Here is a 16,981-nt window from a genome sequence, read left to right as displayed (position 1 = left end):
TAATGGGCCACTTCTACTGCCACAGTGGTCTCAAGAGACACTGCATCCCCTTTATTATTTTGGAGTACATGAATCCTAGAACATTTACTAAAGGCTCAGGGATTAACACAAGGGAAATAAACAACAATGTAGCAGTTTTACTAATCTGGCCTATAAATGGTAACTCTTCACCTAAATTGGTGGAATATGCCCCCAAGTCCATCCAGGCATCTCTTTAATAAATTCCAAACTCCCAAGAGAGGCCTGGATGCACTGAAATTCCCTCTTACTTTCAAAGGTTCACTGTTCAGGCCCCAGTTCTTCACTACAAGGTTCACAGTTATGCCCATCCCCCTCAAAAGGTAACAGATTTCCTCTAGCCTCAATAGATCAATGACACAGTGTAAGCCCAAGATCTAGAGGAGACACAATTACAGAAGTCAGAGACTGTTTCCTTACATTCATCTTCTGCAGTCAAATTAGCACATCATGTGAATTTTATCAATCTGCAGACACCTCTCCCTAGTCTGAGATCCAAGACATCCTTATCCTGGATTACTGCAACAGCCTCCTAACTTGCCTTCCTCCCCACTGCAGCCATGGTGATAGGAATCTGCTGTCTTACTTCTCTGCTTGATCTCCAGTGGCTCTTCTCTTCCTGTAGGGAAAGAGTCCAGATTCCTTACCATGACTCCCCTTGGTGAGTAAGCACCTGCTCGTTGCTCCAACTTCTTCCTTTGCCTCTAATTTTATGCTCCAGAGGCTTGGAAGGCCTTATTTTGACTGTTTCCCTATGCAGGTCTCTCCCTAACACCTTCTGTTCACCTACCACCCAGAAAACCCTCCCCTTTTTACCTACCTGCCTTGTACACAAACTTTTGGCATCTCCTGGGTGAATGCTCTGACCATCTCCACACCTAAGTTCATTACTTTGTGACCCTAGGTGCCACTATGGTATTCCCATAATGCACTGGATTTACCACATTGCATTACAATTCCCTGCAGTGGGTTAATTCCCGAACATCCACCCCAGGTTAGTCTAAGGCAGTCCTGCTACTTCCATCCCCTAGCTATTGATGGATTCAGGGATGGACAGGCCTTAAATAACTTGAGGCAATGAGATTCCAGGCTCTACTCTGCTAGATAAGAGTAAGATTGCTTGTTATTCTGATAAACACAGGGAACTGGCTCTAGGCTGAAGATGACAGAGTGGCAGGTCAGAACAGCTAAAAGATACTATATAGTAAGAATCTTTAGTGACTACTCCCATTTGTGCCTGAGTTTTCTGTTAATTGCTACTGAAAGTAATCTGGTAAATGATTTTGTACTGTTGAATCTTTAGTGTTTCCCCAAATTTTTTTTACTATGACCCACAGATCGAAAAACACATCAGACCGCGAAATTGACATGTATATATATAATTGAAACAAAAGCATGACAAAACATTATTTATTTGTACAAATATCATGTGCACCGATATTGTCTACTCTTTTCTAGTTTACTCTTTTAAAATGATGGTCCCAATTCACTAAGTTGATTCTACAACTCACTAATGTTTTACAACCTTCTCTGAGAAACACTGATCTAAACCAGCGTTACAGTGATTCACCGTTACCTTTGCTGGATAAAATCCAGGCTTCTATCATGGCACAAAGGCCATCTATGGCCTGGTCTCAGTCACCTCTCAGGCTCGTCTCCTACCATTACCTGCTACCACCCGTCACAGGAAATTAACTTGTTATTCTCTGAATATATCATACCTTTTTTCATGATGCTGCCTCTACTATTGTGCTTGCCCTGTTTCAAATTACCTCCTGCATGTCGTTCAAATCTCTACTCAAAGTCACTGCTTTGAGGCCTTCTCCAAACTCCACATCATCCTCCAGATGGGGCTAGGTCCATTCCTGGGTGCAGTAATAGCCCTTGGGTCATATGTCTGTCAAAGCATTCATTACACTCTACTACAGTTGCCTGTCTGCTTGACTGACTCCTTCACTCAACTGAGCTCCCAAAGCCAGGAACTGGGACTCATTCTTCTGGGTAACTCTATACCTACCACTGGACCTGATTCAATATATGTTTATTAAATGAGGAGGAGTAAGCTACATGTTGTCTATGACATAGTCAACTCCCTGGCTTAGCTGTATAAAACCAAAAACATGGTACTGTGTGCAGGGACAGTGCTAAGCTACCCTGCTGAGTATACCAAGGCTGAAGAAATGGGCTCCTTCCTCTCCAGGGATTTAAGTGTTCATAATGACAGTCAAGAATGTAAGCATGTGTCTAATTCATTTCCCACACATTTCATATTTCAATTTCCTGAAATATTTCTAACCTACCTACAGACAGAAAATACCTATACATTTTCCAAGACATAGCCAAAAGCTGATCTGATGCCTCTTCTGAGAAGTATTCACTGAATTCTGCAAGCTAAGTTAGGGACTTTTCCAGTGGTCCAGTTTCACACATACATCCTTCATTGTAGCAATGGCACAATTACATTGGTCAGCACCCATAACTAGCTGATTTATTCCTAGAGGGTAGGGGACATACCTAATCAACTCTTGGGCTACCCAGTAGAGAACATGGAACAAAACAGGCATCTATAAATGTCTGTTGTACTAAGTTCTTCAGCCTAGCTCTGCATTTTAGGTTTACTAACTCCTCCCTTCCCCAGTTTCCTCTTACTTCATCTGAAAATGAACTTCCTGCAACACTGATTCCCCATTGTTCACTACTGGGTAACGTCTGTACCCTTAAGGTTTTCCTCTCCGTGCCCTTAAGTGTGGGGGCATATTGTAGCTCTCTGACTCAGGGACATGAATTCGGTAGTTAAATTTGAGATGCCCCAATGATAAAAATGGTCTGTGTGCTTATATTTTGAGGAAAGGAGTTTCAACTTTTTCTGATATTTTGCATTCTGTTCCACAGTATATCTGTTTAATATAAAAGTAATGTTTTTAGTTCTTACAAGTTAAATATTGTACATTGCACACATACATACGCACACAATTCTATCAAAATTGATGCTCTAAGCTCTAAGAAGATGAGCCTTGTTTACACTGTGTCTTCACATATGCCTTGGCACACCAACTGTGTAGCCCAGCATGGGAAGCACAGCATTAAAGTTTTACTGCTATTCACTTCAAGGAGATGAAAATGCAAAAGCTGTACCTAGAGATGTCACTGAAAACTCAATACCATTGTTCTGACTTAATTTCTAACTTCTTTCCCTTAAAATGGTCTCAGAAGCTTTCCTACAGTTATCTTTTCCTTTTATCCCAAAAGGAACAAAAGAAAGGAAAAATAGTTCAGTTTTGTATGTGCTGAGTTTGAGATGCCTGGGAGCATGTGGAGATTAGGAAAGAGTTCTTCACCGGGAAAAGAGATTTGGGAGTTCTTGGCAATTAAAGCTAAGGAAATGGATGGGATGACTCAGAGTGTATATGTAGAGGGAAAGGAGACTGAGGTCAGACATTAGAGGACAGACAGGATGCAGAATCTATGAAGGAGACTGAGAAATTGCCTTACAGAGAGGAAAGAGAACCTGCAAAATTCATCACAGTACCCAGTACAGTGTCTTCCTTGTACATAAGAGACACTCAAAAATAATTATAAAATGAATTTAGCAAGCATAGTCCTTTTTCATTCAAAGCACTGTGCTAGTATAGAGAATACAGGGATGACTCCTTCTGGGCCCATCAGGCCAGTTGGAGAGACAGATCATGAATAAGCATAACATAATAAGACAGGTAGCTAAGAAAGTGGTGTGCACAAGGCATACTGGAGTACCAAAAAAGGAGGAGGTCAATAAGGAACTTTTCAGAGGAAACAATGCTAGGGCTGCATCTTGAAGAATGAATAGGCATTCATCAAGCTTTGGGTAGAGAGGTCCTCTGGGAGGGCATTCCAAGCAGCAAGATCTGCAGGTAGAAGTGCACTGAATTATGAAACAGAATGGAGTGGTTAAGAAATTCCAAGTAAGTAATTTGGTACAGCTGGGATTTAGTTTTGAGGAAGAAGTGGAGGAAATGAAGCAGGAAAGCCAGGCAAGATCAGGTTACAAAGGACCCTGTAAGACATGATAAAGTGCTTGGATTTTATCCTGAAGACCAGGGGAAGCCACTGAAGGATTTTTAAATGGAGAGAAAAGGGATCAGATTTACAATTCAGAAATATCATTCTTCCATCAGACCGGAAGATGGGTTAGGGGCCAAGACTAGAAGCAAGGAAACTGAATAGGAGGCTAGTTAAGGAATCCAAGGGGAGTTGAGGGAAGGCTAGACTAGGCCAGAAGCAGGGGGGAAGGAGAGAAGCCAACAGATCAAACAGATATACAGGAGATAGAATAGACTAGACATTGTGTGTGACTACATGATAGAGGAAGGTAGAGGAAGAAGTTAAGAGTCAAGCACGATACCAAGTTTCTACTTGGGCAGTTGGGTGAAGTAATTCCATTCACAGAGAATGAGGATAGCAGAGGAGAAGCAGATCTGAGATTCTGTGATGAGCTTTGTTGTAAACATATTCATGTTACACAGTTGTCTTGTGAACAGTTGTTCTGGAGCTCAAAGGATATAGGTAAGCCAGCAATACAGATGTGCTATTCACACATAGGAGGAAATTGAAGCAATTGGACTAGATGAGATTTCCCAGACAAAAAATATAGAGTAAAAGTAAAAGAAAAAGGATAGAGCCAACATTCAAAGGCCAGACAGAAAAAAAGAGAAGCCCTCAGAGGAGGGTGAAAAGAAGGACTACAGCTAGAACACTGGTGTCTCAAAATCCAAGGGAGGTGGGGTCAAAAACATCTCCCTCGGATTCTGAGATCCTAAGGACAGACACTAGATGATTTTTGTATTCTTAGAACCTAATGTTGGCCAGGCTCCAGAACAGTGATTTAATGAGTATCTTTGGCCATTGGACTTAAAGATTAGGATGTTCACTGTTGACCTCTAATGGAGCAGTCTCTTGAGAGGGGCAAAAGCAGAAACCATAAAGACAACTGGAGAAGTTTGGTGACAATGAAAAGAGAAGATACGGCAGCAACTTGAGAGAAAAGGAGATTTAAAAAGTGAATTTTGAAGATTAATGTATTTATTTTTTGCTATGGTCTGAATGTTTATGTCCCCCCCCACCCAGATTCATATGTTGAAATCCTAATGCCCAATTTGATGGTATTGGGAAGTGGGGCCTTTGGAAGGTGCTTAGGTCATGAGGGTGGAAGCCTCACAAATGGGAATATTGTTCTTATAAAGGAGACCCCACAGAGATCTCTTGCTCCCTCCACCATGAGAGGGCACAGTGAGAAGGTGCTGGCTGTGAACCTGCACGAGGGTCCTCACCAGAACTCAGCCATGCTAGTACCTCGATGTTGGACTTCCCATCCTCCAGAACTATGAGAAATAAATTTCTAATGTTCATAAATTACCCAGTCTGCAGTATTTTGTAATAACAGCCCAAATAGACTAAGGCAATTTTATAATGAGTACTTTTTCCAGGCCTTAGTTATGGAGATAGGCACTTAAGTGTTTATATAGCTTTGAGGGAAAAGTCCAAAATCTTGTGTTGAGGGCAAAGGGGATGGAAGAGAGCTTTCTTGTTTGCCACTGTGGCTTCCATGGCTCCTCCACCTTTATGTAAAGCCTCTTTTCTTTGGGGACTTGAGACCTTGGTTGACCACCTCCTCCTGATGTTCTTGGCCTTAGCTGCTACAGGATGCCTAAAGCACCTGCTGGCCCAACGTACAGGAAGTCACTTGGCAAGCTTGCAGTTTGAACGTGTCTGCCTTTGAGGAGAAAACATACACAGTGTATAGCCCAGAGCTAGTCACAAAATGAATCGTTAAATTCTGTCAGTCTCAGACCTAACAGGATGGGCTAGAGCAGACAGACAAAATATCAGGAATTCCGAACATGACCGAGAAGTCAACATGGAGCTAGCAGAGATAAAAGCAAGTACAGGAAAAGTCAAAACTCTGAAGGGGTTTTGTAACACTAAGAACCCTACCCCACATCTGTCTTTTTTATAACAGACTGGGCCAATCATGCCAGGCTGACTGGGGGTGAAGGTGGGGTAAGACAGCTTCTGATCACTCACACATTCATTCAAGTCTTAGGCCCAGGGCTTCCCTGGTGGCGCAGTGGTTGAGAGTCTGCCTGCCGAGGCAGGGGACACGGGTTCGTGTCCCAGTCCAGGAAGATCCCACATGCCGCGGAGCGGCTGGGCCCGTGAGCCATGGCCGCTGAGCCTGCATGTCTGGAGCCTGTGCTCTGCAACGGGAGAGGCCACAGCAGTGAGAGGCCCGCGTACCTCAAAAAAAAAAAAAAAAGTCTTAGGCCCAGAGTCTTACTCACCATCCCAACCTTGGATGCCCCATTCAACACTGCCTCTGGGCCTTCCCTGCTGGCGCAGTGGTTAAGAATCCACCTGCCAATACAGGGGACACAGGTTCGATCCCTGGTCTGGGAAGATCCCATGTGCCGCGGAGCAACTAAGCCCATGTGCCACAACCACTGGGCCCACATGCCACAACTACTGAAGCCTACGCATTCTAGGGCCTGCGTGCTGCAACTACTGAGCCCATGTGCTGCAACTACTGAGGCCTGTGTGCCTAGAGCCCGTGCTCCACAATAAGAGAAGCCACCACAATAAGAAGCCCATGCACTACAACGAAGAGTAGCCCCCACTCACCACAACTAGAGAAAGCCCATGCTCAGCAACGAAGACCCAATGCAGCCAATAAATAAATAAATAAATAATTTTAAAAAAATTTTATTAAAAAAAAGACTCTTGCCCCATAGTTCTTTATTGTTCTCTCCTACTGAAGCCCATCAATCCAGCCTGCTCTGTTTACCAGGCCTTTGACCCTTTCATGACCAGATCTACTTTAGCCCTGAAGCTTTATGCTCCAGAATCTCACTCTCTAAACCCAGCTTCTTGCCTCTGGATCTCCCTTTGCGCACATATCAAAATTTCAAACTCTAGAAACTCTAGTCCTCTGAACTCTTTTCTCCCTGTATACACCAGGCCTTTCTTCCTTTTCAACCCAGCCTGGATATCATGATCCAACTTCATCTGTTCTCATGGCAGCCCCTACTCAACCCCATGTCTTTCTCTCCCACCCACTTATTAATTACCAGATTTCTCTACTCCTGTGCCCTCATCACTAAGAGCTCCTAGGAACAAACAATATCACACAACCACTGGCACTGGGGTCAACAGAACCAGGCCCTGAACACAATAAGCCTGGATTCTACCATCTCTTTGACCCCTGCAAACTCTCTCCACTTCTCTTAAACTCTTTGTATCATCTTCATCTCTTAGTATAAGCACTTAACTTCACCTCCTACTTCCCAGAAAAAAAAAAAAAGGAGGCTGTAGGCATGGTCTTCTCAATTCCCTACCCTCCTGATCTTTATCTATATCTAGGAACTAGGCAATAAGTTGAAAATCTATTCACTGAAGACAGTTCACCCAATGATCATGCTCCCAAAAGCTCAATTCATCAAATTTTCCAAAGTTCTCAAGTTTAAAAATTGTTGGTTTTGAGCACCAAAATCTATTTGGTAGAGTTATCAATTCACCAAAAATTTGTTTCTATCAATAATGTATAAAATTTATAGAAATTGTGTTGTGTGGAAAGATTTAATAACCTTATAGATTTACTCTTTTTTATTTTGCTTTTTTTTTTTTAGTTTTAGTTTTCAATTAATTTCAGCTTGATTTAGTTTAGTTTTAGTTTAACCAGAGTCTTCTCATTAGGTCTGTTGTATAACCAGATTTCAATCAAACTCTGTTGAATGTCACTTTTGTGTGTGATACTCATATCAGAAACTTAGGATTCAGATGCCTAAAATGAATATATAATACTCATTTGACCGAGCTGATAAAAAAAAATCTAGGAATTAAACAAAGTTACAAACAGCACTAACTCATTCTGTGAAGCCATTATTACCGTGATACTAAAACCAGAAAAAGACATTGCAAGAGAAGATCAATATCCCTTATGAATATAGGTGCAAAATTTGCCAACAGAATACTAGCAAACTGTATCCAACAACACACACAAAAAATTATACACTAGGACCAAGTGAGCTTTACACCAGAAATACAAGGTTGGTTACCATTCTGAAATCAATCAGTATACAAAAATCAATTATATTTCTACACACTAGCAAGGAATGATCCAAAAAATAAATTAAGAAAACAATTCCATTTACAATAGCATCAAAAAGAATAAAATGTTTAGGAATAAATTTAACAAAAGAAGTACAAGACTCACACACTGAAAACTACAAAAGATTATTGAGAGAAAATGTAAAATGCCTAAATAATGTAAAGATAACACATGTTCATGGATTTGAAGACTTAATATTGTTAAGGTGCAGATACTCCCCAAATTGACTTAGAGATTCAACACCATCCCTATCAAAGTCATGCTGCTTTTTTTTTTTGCAGAAATACTAAAATTCATATGGAAATTCAAGAGACTCAGAATAGCCACACAAAATAATCTTGAAAAAGAACAAAGTGGGAAGACTCATACTTCCTCATTTTAAAACTTCTACAAAGTAATCAAGACTGTGTGGTACTGGCATAAGGACAGACGAGTAGATCAAGGAAACAGAATCGAGAGGTCAGAAATAAACCCTTAGATTTATAGTCATTTTTTTCTTAACAAGGATGACAAGAAAATCAAATAAGGAAAGACACGTCTTTTTAACAAATAATGATAGAACCAGCTATCCACATGTAAAAAATTAAGGTTGGACCGCTACCTCACACCACATACAAAAATTAATTCAAATGGATCATAGACCTAAATGTAAGAGCTAAAACTATAAAACTGTTTTAAAAAATAGCAGTAAATCTTGTCCTTGGATTAGATGATGATTTCTTAGATAGAATGCCAAAAACACAAGCAACAAAAGGAAAATGAGAGGGAGAAGGGGCAACATAGGGTTGGGGAAGAAAAGGGTTATTTAATGTGATTATATGAAATCATGTGTGTGAAACTTGAAAATTTAAAGTGCTACAGAATTTAAAGAATCATTCAATGTAAAAAAGTTTTTTAAAAAAGGAAAATAAGATAATTATTTAAGGAACAGAATATCCAAGAACTGTGGGACAATAACAAGAACTGTGGAACAATAACAAAATGTATGGAATGGGAATACCAGAGGAGAAGAAAGAGAGAAACAGAAGAAACATTTGAAGTAATAATCACTGAGAATTTTCTGAAATTAATGACAGACACCAAACCACAGATCCAGAAAGCTCAGAAGACATCAAAATAGACACTGAAAAAATCTACACCTAGGTGTACAAAACTTCAGAATATTAAAACTACAGAAAATATTCAAACCACAGAAAATCAAAGACATAGAAAATCTTGAAAGAAGCCAGAGAAGAAGTTATACAATGGCCAATAAGCATACAAAGAGAGGCTGAACATCATTAGTCATTAGAGAAATGCAAATCAAAACCACAATGAGATACCACTTCATACCCGCTAAGATGATTATAATAAAAAAGATAAACAATAACAAGTGTTGGCAAGGATGTAGAGAAATTGGAACCCTCATACATTCCTGGTAGAAAGGTAAAATGGTGAGGTTGCTGTAGGAAAGTTTGGCCACATTTCCTCAAATATTTCCTCAAAATGGTGAACATAGTTTATAATACATAGTTACAACGTGTATCATACCAGCAATTCCACTCGTAGGTATATACCCAAGGATATTGAAAAAGTATGTCTACACAAAAACTTGTATGCAAATGTTCACAGCAGCAGTATTCATAATAGCCAAAAAGGGCAAAAAATCTAAATGTCCATCAACTGATCAATGAATAAACAATGTCATATATCCATAGAATGGAATATTATTCTGCCATAAAAAAGAATGAAATACTAATGTATTCTACAACATAGATGAACTTCAAAAATAGGATAAGTGAAAGAAGCCAGACACAAAGGCTACCTATTGTATGATTCCATTTATATGAAATACCCAAAATAAGCAAATCCACAGAAACAGAAAACAGATTATTAGTTGCCAGGGGCTGAAGGGAGAAGGAAATGGGGAGTAACTGCTAGTGAGTTATGGGGTTTCTTTTGGAACAATGAAAACATTCTGGAATTTGATTGTGGTTGATGGATATACACCTGTGAATATACTAAAAACCATTGTGAACTATACAGTTTAAAAGGATGAACTTTATGGTATATAAATTGTATCTCAATAAAACTGTTACTTAAACAAATAAAAAATAAAATCAAAGTAAAAACTTTATTTAGAAGTAGTAGCAACTACATAATCAAGGATAAGAATAAGCAGAGATATTCCTAAAGTACAGTCATCCTATTGTGACATGAATGGGACTGGCAGAAATTCTACAAATGTTTCTTCGATGTCACTATGGCAGGAGGCCCATTCATCAATGGTCATCATGAGATCTTAGAACAATTATCTTGAACTAATGAACTTATATAATTAATTTTATCACTTACTGTAGTAACTATTAATTCCATTTACCAACCAGTATGGAAGTACAATATGGCCATATTTCAGCCCATGTCTATATACCTATTAAAATTATAAGTGCACAGGGCTTCCCTGGTGGCTCAGTGGTTGGGGGTCCGCCTGCCGATGCGGGGGGCGCGGGTTCGTGCCCCGGTCTGGGAGGATCCCGCGTGCCGCGGAACGGCTGGGCCCGTGAGCCATGGCCGCTGAGCCTGCGCGTCTGGAGCCTGTGCTCCGCAACGGGAGAGGCCACAGCAGTGAGAGGCCCGCGTACCGCAAGAAAAAAAGGAGGAAAAAAAAAAAAAAAGCTTTGCTGAAACCTTTAAAAAAAAAATTATAAGTGCACAAAAAAGTGTTTTTAAAAAGGAAATTATTAGATTGAAAATGTTTTGAAAGAGAGAACCCCCCTGCCACAAGATTGTTTATATTTGACATTTGAGTCATTGCACAACACTTGTAGAACAAAATACACAAGAACTTCTCATTCTCAAAATTTAGATTCAAAGTAAGGAAAATTTTAGATTACACTGAACTTTGGCCAGCCATGGCAAAATGACTTCAGTGAAACAGCAAATAAATTAAAACTAAAACTGAGCTAAACTACACTTCAACTGAGTCAACTGATAATTTGTAGAAATGTTCAAAAGTAGTTAAAACCCATACAACCATGCAATTGTTGTAAACTTCACACATAATTAAAAGAAACAAAATTTTGGTAAATTGAGAAAATTGGTGAATTTCAGCAAATGGATCATTCTGTGAACTGAAATTCAGAGAACTGGTTCTCCTTACTTCCTATCCCAGAGGATAGGAGTCCTTCCTCTTCTCCACATTTAATCCCTCCACCTGTGTTCTAGATTCCATCTGGTTCTGCCTTCTCTGGCTCCTGCCCTGTGGGAGAGAATCGAGAGTCTCCTTTTTTCTTTCCGAGAGTCTCTGCAGGGAATTGAAATCCTTCAGAGCCTGGAAAACATACTTGGTCTTGGAAGATCCCAACTCAAACTGTGCTGGACTCTGGCCATTTTGGTTTGTTTTGTTTGTTTTGTTTTGCGGTACGCGGGCCTCTCACTGTTGTGGCCTCTCCCGTCGCGGAGCACAGGCTCCGGATGCGCAGGCTCAGCGGCCATGGCTCATGGGCCCAGCCGCTCCGCGGCATGTGGGATCTTCCCGGACCAAGGCACGAACCCGTGTCCCCTGCATCGGCAGGCGGACTCTCAACCACTGCGCCACCAGGGAAGCCCTGGCCATTTTTTTAATACTCCTGCTCACTTTCTCCAGGGCTGGGCTCTACTGAAGAGTGCTAATGACTGTGGTCTCTCATGAGCATTTGAACGGGGGGCTCAGTCTCAGAGCAGTCTGCAACCAAGCAATGATGCTGCCTGGTGCCTCCTCCCGCACTAAGAAGGAACAATTGGATAACAGAGCCCGTGAGAATTGTTAGCCTCCCATCCCATCATTCAGGATCATCATTTACAAGGCAGGCCTTTTGGGTCATCTTTCCTTTTCCATTCGATCTTCCCCACATTCATCTGTCCTTCCTTGCCCCTGATTAATTTGTCCTTCCACTGCTTCCCAGAGTTTAGCCCTTTCCATCGTGGACTCTCCTCCCAATCTTTCCTGTTCTGAAACCCCTAAGTTCTCAGCCCCATTATACACCTCTGAGTCTCCACTTCCTCTAAGAGAGTTGGCTTTGTTTAAGTACATCATTTCTTCACATTCTTCCACAAGTCTAGGGAGGAGAGAGAAGTTGTCTCCACTCTTGGGGCTCCCTAAGGCCCAAACACACATAAGTACTTTTCCACACCTCCCCCCAGCCTTTGAGAGTCATACCATCTTGTTATTCAAGCCTCTACCCTCCTCAGTGTTGTCATGAAATGACCTTTCTTTTTCATCAAAGGCTTTAGTATAGCTGTGCCTGTACCCTTTGTTCTCTCACCAGCATCCTCAACTCCATGGTCCTTTAAGCCTGTAAGGCCACCAGCCATCATTCCTCTTAACAGTGTCTCCATTCCTTTAACACTTTCCTCAAAATCACTAACATACTGCCTCCCTCAAGCCCCATTTTTCACAGACTCCAACTCCTCTCCAGAGAGAATGGGATCACCAGGTATGATGGCCTCAAAATCCCACCCTGTCCATCCTCATTCTGCACTGCCATCATACGCTCATGCATGCACTTATCTGCATCCTCACCCATCTTCCCTTTCAGTCTTGAAGGAGGAGGTACCTCTCTAGGTTAAAAACCAATTGCTTCCTGTAGCCATGGTTAATTCCTCAAACCCTCCTCTCTCCTCTGGGACCTTGCTCCACTAGCCATTGCTTGTCCATCAGCTCTTTACCTGCGGTGTTAAATGAGGTCCCACTGCTTACTTCCCAGCAACTGTTCCTCAATCCTTCCCTTCCCCACTCCTCCTCTCCACCTCCTGTTACCTATCCTTTCTCTCTTTCCTTGCTGCACTCACTGAGTAGTAGTTCTTCATCCTCCTGTCTCACTAGCATCCTTTCTTTATTCTGGAAAGAATATTTATATTCTTTCTTATATTCAGCATAAATGAATATTATTTATTCATTTGTCCATCAATGGACACTTAGGTTGTTTCCATGTCTTGGCTTTTGTGAATAATGCTGCAATGGACATGAGGTGCAGATATCTCTTTGAGATAGCGATTTCATTTCCTTTGGATATACCCAGAAGCAGAATTGCTGGATCATATGGTAGTTCTATTTTCAAATTTCTTGAGGAACCTCCATAATGTTTGCCATAGTGGCTGTACCAGTTTACATCGCCACCAGCGGTGTCCAAGGGTTCACTGTTTCTCCACATCCTTGCCAGCATTTTCGATGTCTTTTTTTTTTGATAACAGCAATCCTAACAGGTATAAGGTGATATCTCATTGTGGTTTGATTTGCATTTTCATGATGATTAGTGATGTTGAACAACTTTTCACGTGCCTATTGGACATTTGTATATTTTTTTGGAAAAAGATCTATTAAGATTCCTTGCCTATTTTTAAATTGGGTTATTTGGTTTTTTGCTCTTGAGTTGTATGAGTTCCTTGTATATTTTGGATATTAACCTCTTAGCTGATACGTAGTTTGCAAATATTTTCTCCCCTTCCATAGGTTGCCTTTTCATTTTGTTGACAGTCTCCTTTGATATGCAGAAGATTCTCAGTTTGATGTGGCCCCACTTGTTAATTTTTGCTTTTGTTCCCTTTGCTTTTAGTGTCAAATCCAAAAAAGTAATTGCCAAGACCAATGTCAAGCAGCTTACCCCCTATGTTGAAGTTCTCCTAGGAGTTTTATCGTTCCAGGTCCTAATGTTCAAATCTAATCCACTTTGAGTTGATTTTTGAGTATGGTGTCAGATAAGGGTCTGGTTTCATTCTTTCACCCATGGATATCCAGTTTTCCCAGCACCATTTATTAAAGACACTATCCTCTCCCCATTGTGTATTCTTGGCACCTTTGTTGAAAATTAATTGACCACAGGGACTTGGTGGTCCAGTGGCTAAGGCTCTGCGCTCCCAATGCAGGGGGCCTGGGTTCTATCCCTGGTCAGGGAACTAGATCCCACATGCCGCAACTAAGAGTTCGCATGCCACAACTAAAAAAAAATTAAAAAAAAAAAAAAAGATCCCGCATGCTGCAACGAAGATCCCACAAGATCCTGCACGTGGCAACGAAGATGCCCTGTGCCACAACTAAGACCTGATGCAGCCAAATAAATAAATAAATAAATAAATATATTTTTTTAAATATTGAAAAACATTGACCACATATGCATGGGTTTACTTCTGGGTTCTCTATTCTGTTCCATTGATCTATGTGTCTGCTTTTATGCAGACATCATACTGTTTTGATTACTATAGCTGTGTAATACAGTTTGAAATCAGGAAGTGTGATGCCTCCAGCTTTTTTCTTCTTCCTCTCCTGTCTTTGAATCATTAAGATCATCAGCCACTTTTTTCTTCTTCCTCTCCTGTCTTTGAATCATTAAGATCATCAGCCACATCCTAATTTCAAAGTCTAATGGAGACTTATCAGACCTCATATTACTGTGGTATTTTTACTCTGTTGACGACTCTCATTCTAGTCGCTGTTTCCTTCCTTGGCTTCTATGATAACACATTGGACACTACTCTCTTGTTCAATTCTTACCTCATTGGCTGCTCTTCCCAATCCCCTTCATGGCTCTTCTTTTGTTATCCACCCTTAATGCTGCCCAGGCCCTCCTTTCACTACATATTCTCTGGAGGTGACAACATCCATTCTCATGGTTCCACTTAACCACGATAGACTGACAGACTGATGTCTCCAAAATATCTATCCTCAGCTCACCTGAGTTCCAAATTTTATACTCAACCACATCCTAGACATCTTCATTTGGATATCTCACATACATATTAAAGTCATCATGTACAAAACCAAATTCATTATGGTATGTCTCTCCTCTCAAACCTGCTCATCCTTTTCTTCCCAAACATCATGAGTAACATCACTAATGTACGGCCCAGGAAGACGGAAGTCATCTTGTACGACACTCCTCCTGCACCACCACTCCTCACATCTAGTCAGCCACCAAGAATTGTAGTCTCTGTAACCTCTCTCATATCTTACTCCTCTTTTCTAATCCTACGACCACTAGCTTAGTTTAGATCCTCATTACAAGCTGGGCAATTGAAACTGACTCTTGTCTATTTTCCTTTGATCCTTAGTATTGAAGCCAAAATGATGCTGATGTCACATAACCTGACCATTTCCCTTATTAAATAAACCTTACAATGGCTCCTCAGAGCCTGGACTATATGCATTATAGGTAATATCCTCCATGATTTGGCCCCATTTACCTTTCTTGTTTTCTCCTTTCGCACCAGCCCATATGCCTTACACTCCAGCCAAATCAATGTACTCAGGAACCACCAACACTTACCACCTGTACACCAGCCTCCATGGCTAAAGGCTATTTTCTTTCATGCTCTTGTGGTTTGAACATGGTGCTGTTTACTCGGCCTGAAAGTCCTTTCCCCAACTTCTCCCTCTGCTATGATTCTACTCATCTTTGAAGATCCAGTTCCAGCATCATCTTTGTGACACCATTTGCTGACATCCCAGCCCTGGGCTAGATTAAGATTCCTCTCTATGCCCACCCATGCTTTCCTCTATCATTATACTACCCAGTGCCAATGTGCAGATCTGTCTTCACAGCTTACTGTGAGCTCCTTAGTCATATCCTAACTATGTATCTTGAGTATAAAGCTGGCCACTTACATGTGTCTTCAGTAAATAGAAGGAAGTAAGAAAATTTAGGTTCTCCTATTTGAAAAACTCTCTGGCCCCCTAAAACACCTGTCCCCTCCCCCTGCTATAGATCTCTCTCCTTTCCTGTAGTCAAGCCTCTTTAAAGAACAGGCTCTACTCCACGTCTTCAGTCCCCCCTCCACCCTACCCAACTCCTTTACTGAGTGCTGACTAGTTTCCACCCCCACCTCTCCACCCACCCTGTTGTCCCCAAGGTCACCAGTGGTCTCCCTCTGGCCAAATCCAATGGATACGTAACAGTCCTCACCTCCCTGGCCTCCTCTGTATCAGTCAACCCTGACGAACACTCTCTGTCCCATGGCTTCCCTTGGCTTTCCCTTGGCTTCATTGGCACTGCCTCCACCCCTTCTTCTCCCTCTCTGGCTACTCCTTCTCACTCTCCTTTGAAGGCTGTGCCTCCTCTCCTCAACCTTTAAGTGCTGGAGCTTCTTAGGGTCTGTTCTAGCCCCCTTCTCTTCCTAGTGTACATGCTGTTCCTGAGAAATCTTATTCACTCCCTTAGCTTCATTTACCATTTATCACATTTCCCATATAAGCCAACCCAAACCTAAGGTGATTCCTCATTTTCCCACTGAGAAAATCCCAAAAGCTTTTTGACCAGCCTGAAACTGTATACCTTCAGGGATGAGGATGAAACAACCAAAAGTTTATTTCTGTCAGTTAATGGACTTTATTATACATATATTTAAATTCACATATCATGAAGTATAAATATATATGGAATCTAAGAAAAAAATGTCAAGAAGAACCTAGGGGTAAGACAGGAATAAAGACACAGACCTACTAGAGCATGGACTTGAGGATATGGGGAGGGGGAAGGGTAAGCTGTGACAAAGTGAGAGAGTGCCATGGACATATATACACTACCAAATGTAAAACAGATAGCTAGTGGGAAGCAGCCGCATAGCACAGGGAGATCAGCTCGGTGCTTTGTGGCCACTTAGAGGGGTGGGATAGGGAGGGTGGGATAGGGAGGGTGGGAGGGAGGGAGACGCAAGAGGGAATAGATATGGAAACATATATATATATGTATAACTGATTCACTTTGTTATAAAGCAGAAACTAACACACCATTGTAAAGCAATTATACTCCAATAAAGACGTAAAAAAAAAGTAAAAAATATTACAAGAATAAAAAAAATTTATAAATAATA

Source organism: Hyperoodon ampullatus (genome assembly GCF_949752795.1).
Source record: "Hyperoodon ampullatus genome assembly, chromosome: 7".
Classification (NCBI taxonomy): Eukaryota; Metazoa; Chordata; class Mammalia; order Artiodactyla; family Ziphiidae; genus Hyperoodon; species Hyperoodon ampullatus.
The sequence above is the reverse complement of the archived record's forward strand: the minus strand, read 5'-3'. Positions refer to the sequence as shown.